This window comes from Protopterus annectens, chromosome 4.part0 (genome assembly GCF_019279795.1).
Source record: "Protopterus annectens isolate FY-2018-M chromosome 4.part0, PAN1.0, whole genome shotgun sequence".
NCBI classification, from domain to species: Eukaryota; Metazoa; Chordata; order Ceratodontiformes; family Protopteridae; genus Protopterus; species Protopterus annectens.
In genome coordinates this window covers 1663233051-1663247708 of record NC_056733.1, presented here as the reverse complement: position 1 = coordinate 1663247708, position 14658 = coordinate 1663233051, and positions in this window count along the sequence as shown.

The window sequence follows — 14658 nt, the reverse complement described above, 5'->3', positions numbered from 1 at the left end:
AGGACAATCACAAGGACTTCTTCACATATGACCGCAGTCTCAAAGGTAATACCTAAAACTGCTCATGTAATGTAAGGAGACTTAAGGGTATGTATGACTCTGGGTTTGTCCTACTCCCCTTTCCCTTAAAGCAGGGGTGTCCAACCTTTTCACTTGCAGGGGTCGCATTGAGTCAACAGAAATTGTCTTGGGGCCGCATGTAAAATATATCATATTGTTAACTGTATTGCTGTCGTGGGTGACAAAAGCGACCCCCTGGCTGTATTGTAAATGAATTTGAACAATGAATAAATGAAATAAATGCATAATATTTGCCGTAAAATTCAAATTCTCATTCTAATTCTTAAAATAACAGTTAACTCTAACATCTTAGTTTAACATATTAGTTTATTTGTAAAAAAAAAAAAAAAAAAAAAAAAATGAACAGGTACGAACCCTTCAATTTGTATGAAATCATACAACTGCTTTTGCAGGTTTCTTAAAGATGTCCATGTCTTCCATCATGTCCTTAATGTCCATATGTTGTCCAAAGTGCTCATGTAGTATTCTGTTTCTAGCTGTGGAATCTGTCCCTGAAATATGGCACTGGCAATATTTCTTGCTTTTGCACCGCTGTCTGGTCAGGCTGGTCTGAAGATGAAAGAAGGTTCATCAGTGGTATTCTCAAACTGAGCACCCCTTTGGAAAGGCATATTTCTAGCTTTGGAATCTGTCCCTGAAATATGGCACTGGCAATATTTCTTGCTTTTGCACTGCTGTCTAGTCGAGCTGGTCTGAAGGTGAAAGAAGGTTCATCAGTGGTATTCTCAAACTGAGCACCCCTTTGGAAAAGCATATTTCTAGGTTTGGAATCTGTTCCTGAAATATGGCACTGGCAATAGTTCTTGCTTTTGCACTGCTGTCTGGTCAGGCTAGTCTGAAGATGAAAGAAGGTTCATCAGTGGCATTCTCAAACTGAGCAACCTTTTGAAAAGGCGAGTTTCTAGGTTCGGAATCTGTCCCTGCAATATGGCACTGGCAATATTTCTTGCTTTTGCACTGCTGTCTGGTCAGGCTGGTATGAAGATGAAAGAAGGTTCATCAGGGGTATTCTCAAACTGAGCGCCACTTTGGAAAGGCACATTTCTAGCTTTGGAATCTCTGCCTGAAATCGGGCACTGGCAATATTTCTTGCTGTTGCACTGCTGTCTGGACAAGCTGGTCTGAAGATGAAAGAAGGTTCATCAGTGGTATTGTCAAACTGAGTACCCCTTTGCAAAGGCACATTTCTAGCTTTGGAATATGTCCCTGAAATATGGCACTGACAATATTTCTTGCTTTTGCACTACTGTTTGGTCAGGCTGGTCTGAAGATGAAAGAAGGTTCATTAGTGGTATTCTCAAACTAAGCAACCCTTTGGAAAGGCACATTTCTAGCTTTGGAATCTGTCCCTGAAATATGGCACTGGCAATATTTCTTGATTTTGCACTGCTGTCTGGTCAGGCTGGTCTGAAGATGAAAGAAGGTTCATCAGTGGTATTCTCAAACTGAGCACCCCTTTGGAAAGGCACATTTCTAGCTTTGGAATCTGTCCCTGAAATATGGCACTGGCAATATTTCTTGCTTTTGCTGTGCTGTCTGTTCAAGCTGGTCTGAAGAAGAAAGAAGGTTCATCAGTGGTATTCTCAAACTGTGCACCCTTTTGGAAAGGCATTTTTCTAGCTTTGGAATCTGTCCCTTAAATATGGCACTGGCAATATTTTTCCTTTTACACTGCTGTCTGCTCAGGGGCTGGTGTGAAGATGAAAAAAGGGTCATCAGTGGTATTCTCAAACTGAGCACCCCTTTGTAAAGGCACATTTTTAGCTTTGGAATCTGTCCCTGAAATATGGCGCTGGCAATATTTCTTGCTTTTGCATTACTGTCAGGTCAGGCTGGTCTGAAGATTAAAGAAGAATCATAAGTGGTATTCTCAAAGTGAGCACCACTTTGGAAAGGCACATTTCTAGCTTTGGAATCTGTCCCTGAAATACGGCACTGACAATATTTCTTGCTTTTGCACTACTGTCTGGTCAGGCTGGTCTGAAGATGAAAGAAGGTTCAACAGTGGTATTCTCAAACTGAGCACCCCTTTGGAAAGGCACATTTCTAGCTTTGGAATCTGTCCCTGAAATATGGCACTTGCAATATTTCTTGATTTTGCACTGCTGTCTGGTCAGGCTGGTCTGAAGATGAAAGAAGGTTCTTCAGTGCTATTCTCAAACTAAGCACCCCTTTGGAAAGGCACATTTCTAGCTTTTGAATCTGTCCCTGAAATATGGCACTGGCAATATTTCTTGCTTTTGCACTGCTGTCTGGACAGGCTGGTCTGAAGATGAAAGAAGGTTCATCAGTGGTATTCTCAAAGTGAGCACCCCATTGGAAAGGCACATTTCTAGCTTTGGAATCTGTCCCTGAAATATGGCACTGGCAATATTTCTTGCTTTTGCAATGCTGTCTGGTCAGGCTGGTCTGAAAATTAAAGAAGGTTCATCAGTGGTATTCTCAAACTGAGCAGCCTTTTGGAAAGGCACATTTCTCGCTTTGGAATCTGTCTCTGAAATATGGCACTGCAATATTTCTAGCTTTTACACTGCTTTCTGGACAGGGTGGTCTGAAGATGAAAGAAGGTTCATCAGTGGTATTCTCAAACTGAGCACCCCTTTGGAAAGGCACATTTCTAGCTTTGGAATTTGTCCCTGCAATATGTCACCAGCAATATTTCTTGCTTTTGCACTGCTATCTGGTCAGGCTGGTCTGCAGATGAAAGAAGGTTCATCAGTGGTATTCTCAAACTGAGCACTCCTCTGGAAAGGTACATTTCTAGCTTTGGATTCTGTCTCTGAAATATGGAACTGGCAATATTTCTTGCATTTGCACTGCTGTCTGGACAGGCTGGTCTGAGATGAAAGAAGGTTCATCAGTGGTATTCTCAAACTGAGCTCCCCTTTGGAAATGCACATTTCCAGCTTTGGAATCTGCCCCTGCAATATTGCACTGGCAATATGTCTTGTTTTTGCACTGCTGTCTGGTCAGGCTGGTCAGAAGATGAAAGAAGGTTCATCAGTGGTATTCTCAAACAGAGCACCCCTTTAGAAAGGCACATTTCTAGCTTTGGAATCTGTCCCTGAAACATGGAACTGGCAATATTTCTTGCTTTTTTACTGCTGTCTGGTCAGGCTGGACTGAAGATGAAAGAATGTTCATCACTGGTATTCTCCAACTAAGCACCCCTTTGGAAAGGCAATTTTCTAGCTTTGGAATCTGTCCCTGAAACAAGGCACTGGCAATATTTCTTCCTTTTGCACTGCTATCTGGTTAGGTTGGTCTGAAGATAAAAGAAGGTTCATCAGTGGTATTCTCAAACTGAGCACCCCTTTGGAAAGGCACATTTCCAGCTTTGGAATCTGTCCCTGCAATATGGCACTGACAATAGTTCTTGCTTTTGCACTGCTGTCTGGTCAGGCTGGTTTGAAGATGAAAGAAGGTTCATCAGTGGTATTCTCAAACTGAGCACCACTTTGGAAAGGCATATTTTTAGGTTTGGAATCTGTTCCTGAAATATGGCACTGACAATAGCTCTTGCTTTTGCACTGCCGTCTGGTCAGGCTGTTCTGAAGATGAAAGAAGGTTCATCAGTGGTATTCTCAAACTGAGCACCCCCTTGGAAAGGCATATTTCTAGCTTTGGAATCTGTCCCTGAAATATGGCACTGGCAATATTTCTTGCTTTTGCACTGCTGTCTAGTCAAGCTGGTCTGAAGATGAAAGAAGGTTCATCAGTGGTATTCTCAATCTGAGCATCCCTTTGGAAAGGCATATTTCTAGGTTTGGAATCTGTTCCTGAAAAATGGCACTGGCAATAGCTCTTGCTTTTGCACTGCTGTCTGGTCAGGCTGGTCTGAAGATGAAAGAAGGTTCATCAGTGGTATTCTCAAACTGTGCACCCCTTTGGAAAGGCACTTTTCTAGCTTTGGAATCTGTCCCTGAAATATGGCACTGGCAATATTTTTCCTTTTACACTGCTGTCTGCTCAGGGGCTGGTGTGAAGATGAAAGAAGGGTCATCAGTGGTATTCTCAAACTGAACTCCCTTTTGGAAAGGCACATTTCTAGCTTTGGAATCTGTCCCTGAAATATGGCACTGGTAATATTTCTTACTTTTGCACTGCTGTCCAGACAGGCTGGTTTGAAGATGAACTAAGGTTCATCAGTGGTATTCTCAAACTGAGCACCCATTTGGAAAGGCACATTTCTAGCTTTGGAATCTGTCCCTGAAATATGGCACAGGCAATATTTATTGCTTTTGCACTACTGTCTAGTCAGGCTGGTCTGAAGATGAAATAAGATTCAAACGTGGTATTCTCAAACTGAGTACCCCTTTGGAAAGGCAAATTTCTAGCTTTGGAATAGGCTGGTCAGGCTGGTCTGAAGATGACAGAAGGTTCAACAGTGGTATTCTCAAAATGAGCACCCCTTTGGAAAGGCACATTTCTAGCTTTGGAATCTGTCCCTGAAATATGGCACTGGCAACATTTCTTGATTTTGCACTGCTGCCTGGTCAGGCTGGTCTGAAGATGAAAGAAGGTTCATCAGTGCTATTCTCAAACTGAGCACCCCTTTGTAAAGGCAGTTTTCTAGCTTTGGAATCTGTCCCTGAAACAAGGCACTGGCAATATTTCTTCATTTTGCACTGCTGTCTGGTCAAGCTGGTCTGAAGATGCAAGAAGGTTCATCAGTGGTATTCTCAAAATGAGCACCCCTTTGGAAAGGAACATTTCTAGCTTTGGAATCTGTCCCTGAAGTATGGCACTAGCAATATTTCTTGCTTTTGCACTGCTGTCCAGACAGACTGGTTTGAAGATGAAAGAAGGTTCATCAGTGGTATTCTCAAACTGAGCACCCATTTGGAAAAGCACATTTCTAGCTTTGTAATCTGTTCCTGCAATATGGCACTGACAATATTTCTTGCTTTTGCAATGATGTCTGGTCAGGCTGGTCTGAAGATAAAATAATGTTCATCAGTGGTATTCTCAAACTGAGCACCCCTTTGGAAAGGCACATTTCTAGCTTTTGAATCTGTCCCTGAAATATGGCACTGGCAATATTTCTTGCTTTTGCAATGCTGTCTGGTCAGGCTGGTCTGAAAATTAAAGAAGGTTCATCAGTGGTATTCTCAAACAGAGCACCCCATTAGAAAGGCACATTTCCAGCTTTGGAATCTGTCCATGAAATATGGCAGTGGCAATATTTCTTGCTTTTTTCACTGCTGTCTGGTCTGAAGATGAAAAGAGGTTCATCAGTGGTATTATCAAACTGAGCACCCCTTTGGAAAGGCAGTTTTCTAGCTTTTGAATCTGTCCCCAAAACAAGGCACTGGCAATATTTCTTCATTTTGCACTGCTGTCTGGTCAAGCTGGTCTGAAGATAAAAGAAGGTTCATCAGTGGTATTCTCAGACTGAGCACCCCTTTGGAAAGGCACATTTCCAGCTTTGGAATCTGTCCCTGCAATATGGCACTGACAATAGTTCTTGCTTTTGCACTGCTTTCTGGTCATGCTGGTCTGAAGATGAAAGAAGGTTCATCAGTGGTATTCTCAAAGTGAGCACCCCATTGGAAAGGCACATTTCTAGCTTTGGAATCTGTCCCTGAAATATGGCACTGGCAATATTTCTTGCTTTTGCACTGCTGTCCAGACAGGCTGGTTTGAAGATGAACTAAGGTTCATCAGTGGTATTCTCGAACTGAGCACCCATTTTGAGAGGCACATTTCTAGCTTTGGAATCTGTCCCTGAAATATGGCACAGGCAATATTTATTGCTTTTGCACTACTGTCTGGTCAGGCTGGTCTGAAGATGAAATAAGATTCAAACGTGGTATTCTCAAACTGAGCACCCCTTTGGAAAGGCACATTTCTAGCTTTGGAATAGGCTGGTCAGGCTGGTCTGAAGATGACAGAAGGTTCAACAGTGGTATTCTCAAAATGAGCACCCCTTTGGAAAGGCACATTTCTAGCTTTGGAATCTGTCCCTGAAATATGGCACTGGCAACATTTCTTGATTTTGCACTGCTGTCTGGTCAGGCTGGTCTGAAGATGAAAGAAGGTTCATCAGTGCTATTCTCAAACTGAGCACCCCTTTGTAAAGGCAGTTTTCTAGCTTTGGAATCTGTCCCTGAAACAAGGCACTGGCAATATTTCTTCATTTTGCACTGCTGTCTGGTCAAGCTGGTCTGAAGATGAAAGAAGGTTCATCAGTGGTATTCTCAAAATGAGCACCCCTTTGGATAGGAACATTTCTAGCTTTGGAATCTGTCCCTGAAGTATGGCACTAGCAATATTTCTTGCTTTTGCACTGCTGTCCAGACAGACTGGTTTGAAGATGAAAGAAGGTTCATCAGTGGTATTCTCAAACTGAGCACCCATTTGGAAAAGCACATTTCTAGCTTTGTAATCTGTTCCTGCAATATGGCACTGACAATATTTCTTGCTTTTGCAATGATGTCTGGTCAGGCTGGTCTGAAGATAAAATAATGTTCATCAGTGGTATTCTCAAACTGAGCACCCCTTTGGAAAGGCACATTTCTAGCTTTTGAATCTGTCCCTGAAATATGGCACTGGCAATATTTCTTGCTTTTGCAATGCTGTCTGGTCAGGCTGGTCTGAAAATTAAAGAAGGTTCATCAGTGGTATTCTCAATCTGAGCACCCCTTTGGAAAGGCACATTTCTAGCTTTGGAATCTGCCCCTGCAATATTGCACTGGCAATATTTCTTGTTTTTGCACTGCTGTCTGGTCAGGCTGGTCAGAAGATGAAAGAAGGTTCATCAGTGGTATTCTCAAACAGAGCACCCCTTTAGAAAGGCACATTTCCAGCTTTGGAATCTGTCCATGAAATATGGCAGTGGCAATATTTCTTGCTTTTTTCACTGTTGTCTGGTCTGAAGATGAAAAGAGGTTCATCAGTGATATTATCAAACTGAGCACCCCTTTGGAAAGGCAGTTTTCTAGCTTTGGAATCTGTCCCCAAAACAAGGCACTGGCAATATTTCTTCATTTTGCACTGCTGTCTGGTCAAGCTGGTCTGAAGATAAAAGAAGGTTCATCAGTGGTATTCTCAATCTGAGCACCCCTTTGGAAAGGCACATTTCCAGCTTTGGAATCTGTCCCTGCAATATGGCACTGACAATAGTTCTTGCTTTTGCACTGCTTTCTGGTCATGCTGGTCTGAAGATGAAAGAAGGTTCATCAGTGGTATTCTCAAAATGAGCACCCCTTTGGAAAGGCACATTTCTAGCTTTGGAATCTGTCCCTGAAATATGGCACTAGCAATATTTCTTGCTTTTGCACTGCTGTCCAGACAGGCTGGTTTGAAGATGAAAGAAGGTTCATCAGTGGTATTCTCAAACTGAGCACCCATTTGGAAAGGCACATTTCTAGCTTTGTAATCTGTTCCTGCAATATGGCACTGACAATATTTCTTGCTTTTGCACTGCTGTCTGGTCAGGCTGGTCTGAAGATGAAAGAAGGTTCATCAGTGGTATTCTCAAATGGAGCACCCCTTTGGAAAGGCACTTTTCTAGTTTTGGAATCTGTCACTGAAATACAGCACTGGCAATATTTCTTCCTTTTGCACTGCTGTCTGGTCAGGCTTGTCTGAAGATGGAAGAAGGTTCATCAGTGATATTCTCAAACTGAACAGCCTTTTGGAAAGGCATATTTCTAGCTTTGGAATCTGTCCCTGAAATATGGCACTGGTAATGCTTCTTGCTTTTGCACTGCTGTCTGGTCAGGCTGGTCTGAAGATGAAAGAAGGTTCATCAGTGGTATTCTCAAACTGAGCACCCCTTTGGAAAGGCACATTTCTAGCTTTGGAATCTGTACCTGAAATATGTCACTGTTGATATTTCCTGCTCTTACACTGCTGTCTGGACAAGCTGGTCTGAAGATGAAAGAAGGTTCATCAGTGGTATTCTCAAACTGAGCACCACTTTGGAAAGGCACATGTCTAGCTTTGGAATATGTCCCTGAAATATGGCACTGGCAATATTTCTTGCTTGTGCACTGCTGTCTAGACAGGCTGGTATGAAGATGAAAGAAGGTTCATCAGTGGTATTCTCAACCGGAATACCTCTTTTGAAAGGCACATTTCTAGCTTTGGAATCTGTCCGTGCAATATGGCACTTGCAATATTTCTTGCTTTTGCACTGATGTCTGGTCAGGCTGGTCTGAGTATGAAAGAAGGTTCATCAGTGGTGTTGTCAAACTGAGCACCCATTTGGAAAGGCACATTTCTAGCTTTGGAATCTCTCCCTGAAATATGGCACTGGCAATATTTCATGCTTTTGCACTGCTGTCTGGTCAGGCTGGTCTGAAGATGAAAGAAGGTTCACCAGTGGTATTGTAAAATTGAGCACCCCTTTGGAAATGCACATTTCTAGCTTTGGAACCTGTCCCTGAAATATGGCACTGGCAATATTTATTGCTCTTACACTGCTGTCTGGACAAGCTGGTCTGATGATTAAAGAATTTTTAAACCCAAATGGCCCCTTTGGAAAAACATTTTTCTTTTTTGGGAATTGCCTGAAATATCCGGGCTTTTCTGCTTTGCAGCTGTCGGGAAGGGGGAAGTAAAGGGTTCTCATGGACTAAAGACACCCTTTTGGGAAAAGGTTTTATTTGGAACTGAAATTTCCTGTTTTTGCTTTTGTCGCTGGTCAGGTGGGAAGTAAAGGGTTCTCATGGACTAAAGGCCCCCTTTGGGGAATTTTCTGCGGGAATTGCCTGAAATATCCTTGCTTTTTTTCTGTTTTCAGCTGTCTGGAAAGGGTCTAAGATAAAAAAGGCTAGGGTTTTTTTAAAAACTGGACCCTTTGAAAGGCACATTTCTGTTTTGGGACTGTCCCTGTAGGCTGGCTTTTTTTGTTTTCATGTTCCCCAAGGCCCCTTTGGAAAAGAATTCACTGGATTTCCTGAATTTTGGAAAGGCAATTTCTGCTTTGGAATCTGCCCCTGTAGGCCCTGGCTTTTTTTGTTTTCATGGTTTCACTGGCTTGAAAGAATTCACTGGATTTCCTGAAATTTAAAAAGGCAATTTCTGCTTTAATCTGCCCCTGAAATTGGCCGGGAATTTTTTGGGTTTTCATGGTTTCACTGGCTTGAAAGAATTCACTGGTTTTCCCAAAATGGCCCCCTTTGGAAATTTTCTTTGGAATCTGCCCCAAAAGGGCCTGAAAAAAGTTTCATGGTTTAAAACTGGCTTTAAAAATTTCGGGGTTTTTAAACGGGCCCCTTTAAAAAGGCAATTTTTCTTTGGAATCTGCCCCTGTGGCCCTGGCAAATTTTTTTCATGTTCTAAACGGGGGGAAAAATTCACTGGATTTCCTGAATTTAAAAAGGCAATTTCTGTTTTGGGAATCTGCAAAATGGCTGAAATTTTTTGTTTTCAGGGTTTCACTGGCTGGAAAAGAATTCACTGGTTTTCCAAATGGCCCCCTTTGGAAAGGCTTTCTGTTTTGGGAAACTGCCCCTGAAAAGGCACTGGTTTTTCCCTTTTTTTGCACCTTTGGGAAAGGCTTTCTAAGTGGAATTTCAAAAATTTTTAAAACTGGAAATTTGGGGCACTTTCTAGTTTTGGTCTGTTGAAAAGGCACTGGAATTTTCCCTTTTTTCATTTTGGAAAGGGCTTCTAATTTTGGAATTTCGGGGTTTTTAAAACTGGCATTTTTGGGGCCTTTTTTAGTTTGGTCTGTTGAAAAATTTTTTTTTTTTTTCCCCCTTTGGAGGCTTTAAGTGGAATTTCGGGGTTTTTAAAACTGGAAAATTTGGGGCACTTTCTGCTTTGGTCTGTTGAAAAGGCACTGGAATTTTCCCTTTTTTGCACCCTTTGGAGGCTTTAAGTGGAATTTCGGGGTTTTTAAAACTGGCATTTGGGGCACTTTCTTTTTGGTCTGTTGAAAAGGCACTGGTTTTTCCCTTTTTCACCCTTGGAAAGGCTGGTTAAAAAATGGAAGGCACTGGATTTCCTGGCCCCCCTTTGGGGGCCTTTTATTTGGAATTTCCCTGAAATTACTGGAAAATTTTTTTTGAGGCTTAGGGCGGGCTGAAAGGGAAAGAATTTCGGGGTTTTCTCCTGGCACCCTTTGGGAAAAAGAATTCTATTTTGGAATTCTAAATTGGCATTTTGAAAGGCTTCGCTGGTCGGGTTTAAAGGGGAAATATTTTTAAAACTGCCACCATTTGGAATCTGTCCCTAAATTTGGAGGCAAATTTCTTTTTTGTTTGCTTTAAAAGGCTGGAAAAAAAGGGTTTCATTTTTAAAACTGAGATTTGGAAAGGGAATTTCATTTTGGATTTTTCCCTGAATTGGAGGCAAATTTTTTGTTTTTGACTGTTCTGGCATTTTCTTTTTGAAGGTTCTGTGGTTTCTAAATGAAGGAAAGGCATTTTTTTTAAAATTTTAAAACCCCTGGCAATTTCCCTTTTTTTGACTTTCGGGAGGCTGGCAAATGGGGTTCATCGTGGTACTCCTGAGATTTGGAAAGGGAATTTCTGTTTAACTGCCCAAATTGGGAAAAGGCAAATTTTTTGTTTTTGAATGTTCGGGAAAGGCTGGCAAGTGGAAGGTTAAAAGTGGTTTCTAAATGAGATTTTTGGGAAAAAATTTTTCCTTTGGAACTTTAAAAATTTGGGCCGGGGAATTTTTCTTCTTTTCCTGCTTCTGGGGCTGGTCGGTAAAAAAGGGTTAAGGGTTTCTAAAATGGTTTGGGAAAGGCACTTTAGGGAATTTCCCCTGAATTTGGGCCTGAAATATTTTTGCTTTTCCTTTTTTTGGTCGCTGGTCGGGGGTTTAAAGAATTCAAGGGTTTTTTGGCCCCCCTTTGGGGAATTTTTTTTTTTCCCCAAATTCCTTTTTTTCCCTGGGGGGGGGGGTTTTTAAAGGGAAAATTACGGGTTTTTTGGCCCCTTTAAAAATTTTTTTTTAAAACTGCCCAAATATCCCTTTTTTTTTTTGCATTTTTGAGGGGGGAAAAAAAGGGTTTAATGGCCCAAAAAACCCCCTTTAAAAAAATTTCTCTTTGAACCCCAAAATCCTTTTTTCTGCTTTTGCCGGTTTTGGGGGGGGGGAAAAAAGGGTTTCAACCCGGGAACCCTTTGGGGGGGGAAAAAAAATTTTGGCAGGTTTTCTTTTTTCCCTTGGTCGGGGCGGGGAAAAAAAAAATTTTTTTTAAAACCCCCCAAAAAAACCCTTTTGTTTTCCCCTTTTAAAATGGGGAATTTCTTGTTTTTCCGGGGGGTTTTTTTAAAGAAAAGGGGTTAAAGTTTTTTAAAACCCCCTTTAAAAAATTTTTTTGGGAATTGTCCCTGAAATATGGCACTGGCAATATTTCTTGCTTGCACTGCTGTCTGGCAGGCTGGTTGAAGATGAAAGAAGGTTCATCAGTGGTTTCCCAAAGAACCCTTTCACATTTCTAGCTTTGGAATCTGCCAAAATTGGAAATTTTTTTTTTGCACTGTGTCTGGTCAGGCTGGTCTGAAATGAAAGAAGGTTCATCAGTGGTTTTCAAACTGAGCACCCTTTGGAAAGGCACTTTCAGCTTTGGAATTTTCCCTGAAACACTGGCAATATTTCTTGTTTTTGCACTGCTGTCTGGTCAGGCTGGTCTGAAGATGAAAAAAGGGTTTCCCAGGGGTATTTAAATGACCCCCTTTTGGGAAAGGCAATTTCTAGCTTTGGAACTGCCCCTGAAATATGGCACTGGAATATTTTTGCTTTTTTTTCAGGGGTCTAAAAAAATTTTAAAAATAAAGGGTATTCTAAAACTGACACCCTTTGGAAAGGCACATTTCTAGTTTGGAATCTGCCCCAAATATGGCATTTTTCTTGCTTTTGACGCTGTCGGGAAGTGGGAAGTAAAGGGTTCTCATGGACCAAAATAAAACCCCCTTTTGGGGTTTTCTGCGGGAATTGCCTGAATATCCGGGCTTTTCTTGCTTTTGTCGCTGGTCAGGTGGGAAGTAAAGGGTTCTCAGGGTTTTCCCTGAGCCCCCTTTGGGATTTTTTTGGAATTGCCCTGAAATATCCGGGCTTTTTGTTTTGCAGCTGTCGGGAAGTGGGAAGTAAAGGGTTCTCATGGACTAAAGGCCCCCTTTGGGAATTTTCTGCGGGAATTGCCCTGAAAATCAGGGCTTTTCTTGTTTTTGCAGCTGTCAATTTTTGGAAAAGGGTTCTCATGGACTAAATGCCCCCTTTGGGGAATTTTCTGCGGGAATTGCCCTGAAATATCCGGGCTTTTCTTGTTTTTGCAGCTGTCGGGATTTTGGGAAGTAAAGGGTTCTCATGGACTAAAGGCCCCCTTTGGGGAATTTTCTGCGGGAATTGCCCTGAAATTCCGGGCTTTTCTTGCTTTTGACGGTCTGGTAGGGGTCTAAGATAAAAAAGGCCTGGACCAAATCCCCCCTTTGGGAAAAGGCCATTTTTTTTGGGAATTTCCCCTGTTTTCCGGGCTTTTCGCTTTTCCTGGGGGAAAGGGTCTAAGATAAAAAAAAAGGGTTTTTTGGGGCCCCGGGAAAGGCATTTTAAAATTTAAATTGCCCTGTTGGCACTGGAAAATTTTTTGTTTCATGTTCTAAACTGGCAAAGAAAAAGGCACATTATTTAAACTGGCCCGAAAGGCACATTTCTGCTTTGGAATCTGCCCCAAAATAGGCCCTGGCAAATTTTTTTTCACGGTTTCACTGGCTTGAAAAAGGCATATTATTTAAACGGGCCCCTTTGGGAAAAGGCAATTTCTGCTTTGGAATCTGCCCCTGTATGGAAAATTTTTTGTTTTCATGGTTTCACGGGCTTGAAAAAGGCATATTTTTTTAAAGGGCCCCCTTTTGAAAGGAATTTCTTTTTTTGGAATCTGCCCCTGTAGGCCCTGGAAAATTTTTTGTTTCATGTTCTAAAACTGGCTTTGGAAGGCACATTATTTAAAAGGTTTAAAAGGCCCTTTTTGCTTTGGATCTGCCCCGGGCCAAAAAGTTTTCAGTGGTTTCACTGGCAAATGAAAGAATTCACTGGATTTCCTGAAATTTAAAAAGGCAATTTCTGTTTTGGGAATCTGCCCCAAAAAAATTGGCAGGAATTTTTTTTTTTTTTTTTTGATTTTCTGGCACTTTGGAAAAGAATTCACTGGATTCCAAATGGCCCCCTTTGGAAAAATTTTTGCTTTGGAATCTTCTGTAGGCCCTGGAAAATTTTTTGTTTTCATGGGGCACTGGCTTGAAAGAATTCACTGGATTTCCTGAATTTAAAAAGGCAATTTCTTTTGGGGGAATCCCCCCAAAAAAATTGGCAGGGAAAGTTTCATTTTTCAACGGCTTTGAAAGAAAAATTCACTGGATTTCCCAAATGGCCCCCCTTTGGAAAAATTTCTGCTTTGGAATCTGCCCCTGTAGGCCCTGGCAATATTTTCGGGTTTTAAACCTGGCCTTTGAAAGAAAAATTCACTGGATTTCCTGAATTTGGGGCACTTTCTGCTTTGGTCTGTTTGAAAAAGGCACTGGTTTTTCCCTTTTTTTGCACCTTTGGAAAGGCTTTTAAAAAAAAGGGGTTTAAATTTTTTTTCCAAATCCCCCTTTGGGAAAGGCCTTTCAGTTTGGTTGTTGAAAAAGGCACTGGTTTTTCCCTTTTTTTGCACCTTTGGCACTGGTTGAAGTGAAAAAGGCACTGGATTTCCTGGCCCCTTTGGAAAGGTTTTTGTTTGGAATTTCCCCTGGAAAAAATTTTTCTTTTTGATTTCTGGTGGGGTTCGGGTGAAAAAGGCACTGGTATTTCCTGGCACCCTTTGGAAAGGCTTTTATTTTGGAATTTCCTGTCACGGTTTTTTTTTTGGCACTCTGTTGGAACGGGTCAAAAAAAAAGGCACTGGATTTTCCCCCTTTGGGAAACCTTTCTCTTTGGTCTGTTGAAAAGGCACTGGAATTTTTTTGCTTTTGAGGCTTCGCTGGTCGGGTAAAAAAGGCACTGGATTTCCTGGCACCCCTTTGGGGGCCCTTTTATTTTGGAATTTCCCTGAAATTACTGAAAAATTTTTTGGCACTCTTTTGGGTACGGGTCTTGAAAAAGGCACTGGCCAAATCCCCTTTAAAAACCCTTTCTGCTTTGGTCTGTTGAAAAGGCAGGGGTTTTTCCCTTTTTTTGCACCTTTGGAAAGGCTTTTTAAAAAAATTTTTTCCATGGTATTCAAAATGGCCCCCCTTTGGGGGCCCTTTTATTTTGAACCCCCCTAAATTGGATAAATTTTTTTCCTTTTTTTGAGCGTTTCGGGTGGTCGGGAAATGAAAAAGGCACGGGGTTATTTCCTGGGCCCCCTTTAAAAGGCCCTTTTTTTTTGGAATTTCCTGTTTTAAACTGGTTTTTTTTTTGCACTCTTCTGGACTGTCTAAAAGGGAAAAGGAATTTTTATTTAAAAACCTTTGGAAAGCTTTTCTATTTTGGTTTTTTCCCTGAAATTACTGGAAAATTTTTGGCACTCGTTGGACGGGCTGAAATGAAAGAAGGTTCTATGGATTCTCCGGGCCCCCCCCCTTTGGAAAGGAATTTCATTTTGGAAATTTTCCTGAAATTGGAGGAATTTTGCTTTAACTGTTCGGGAAA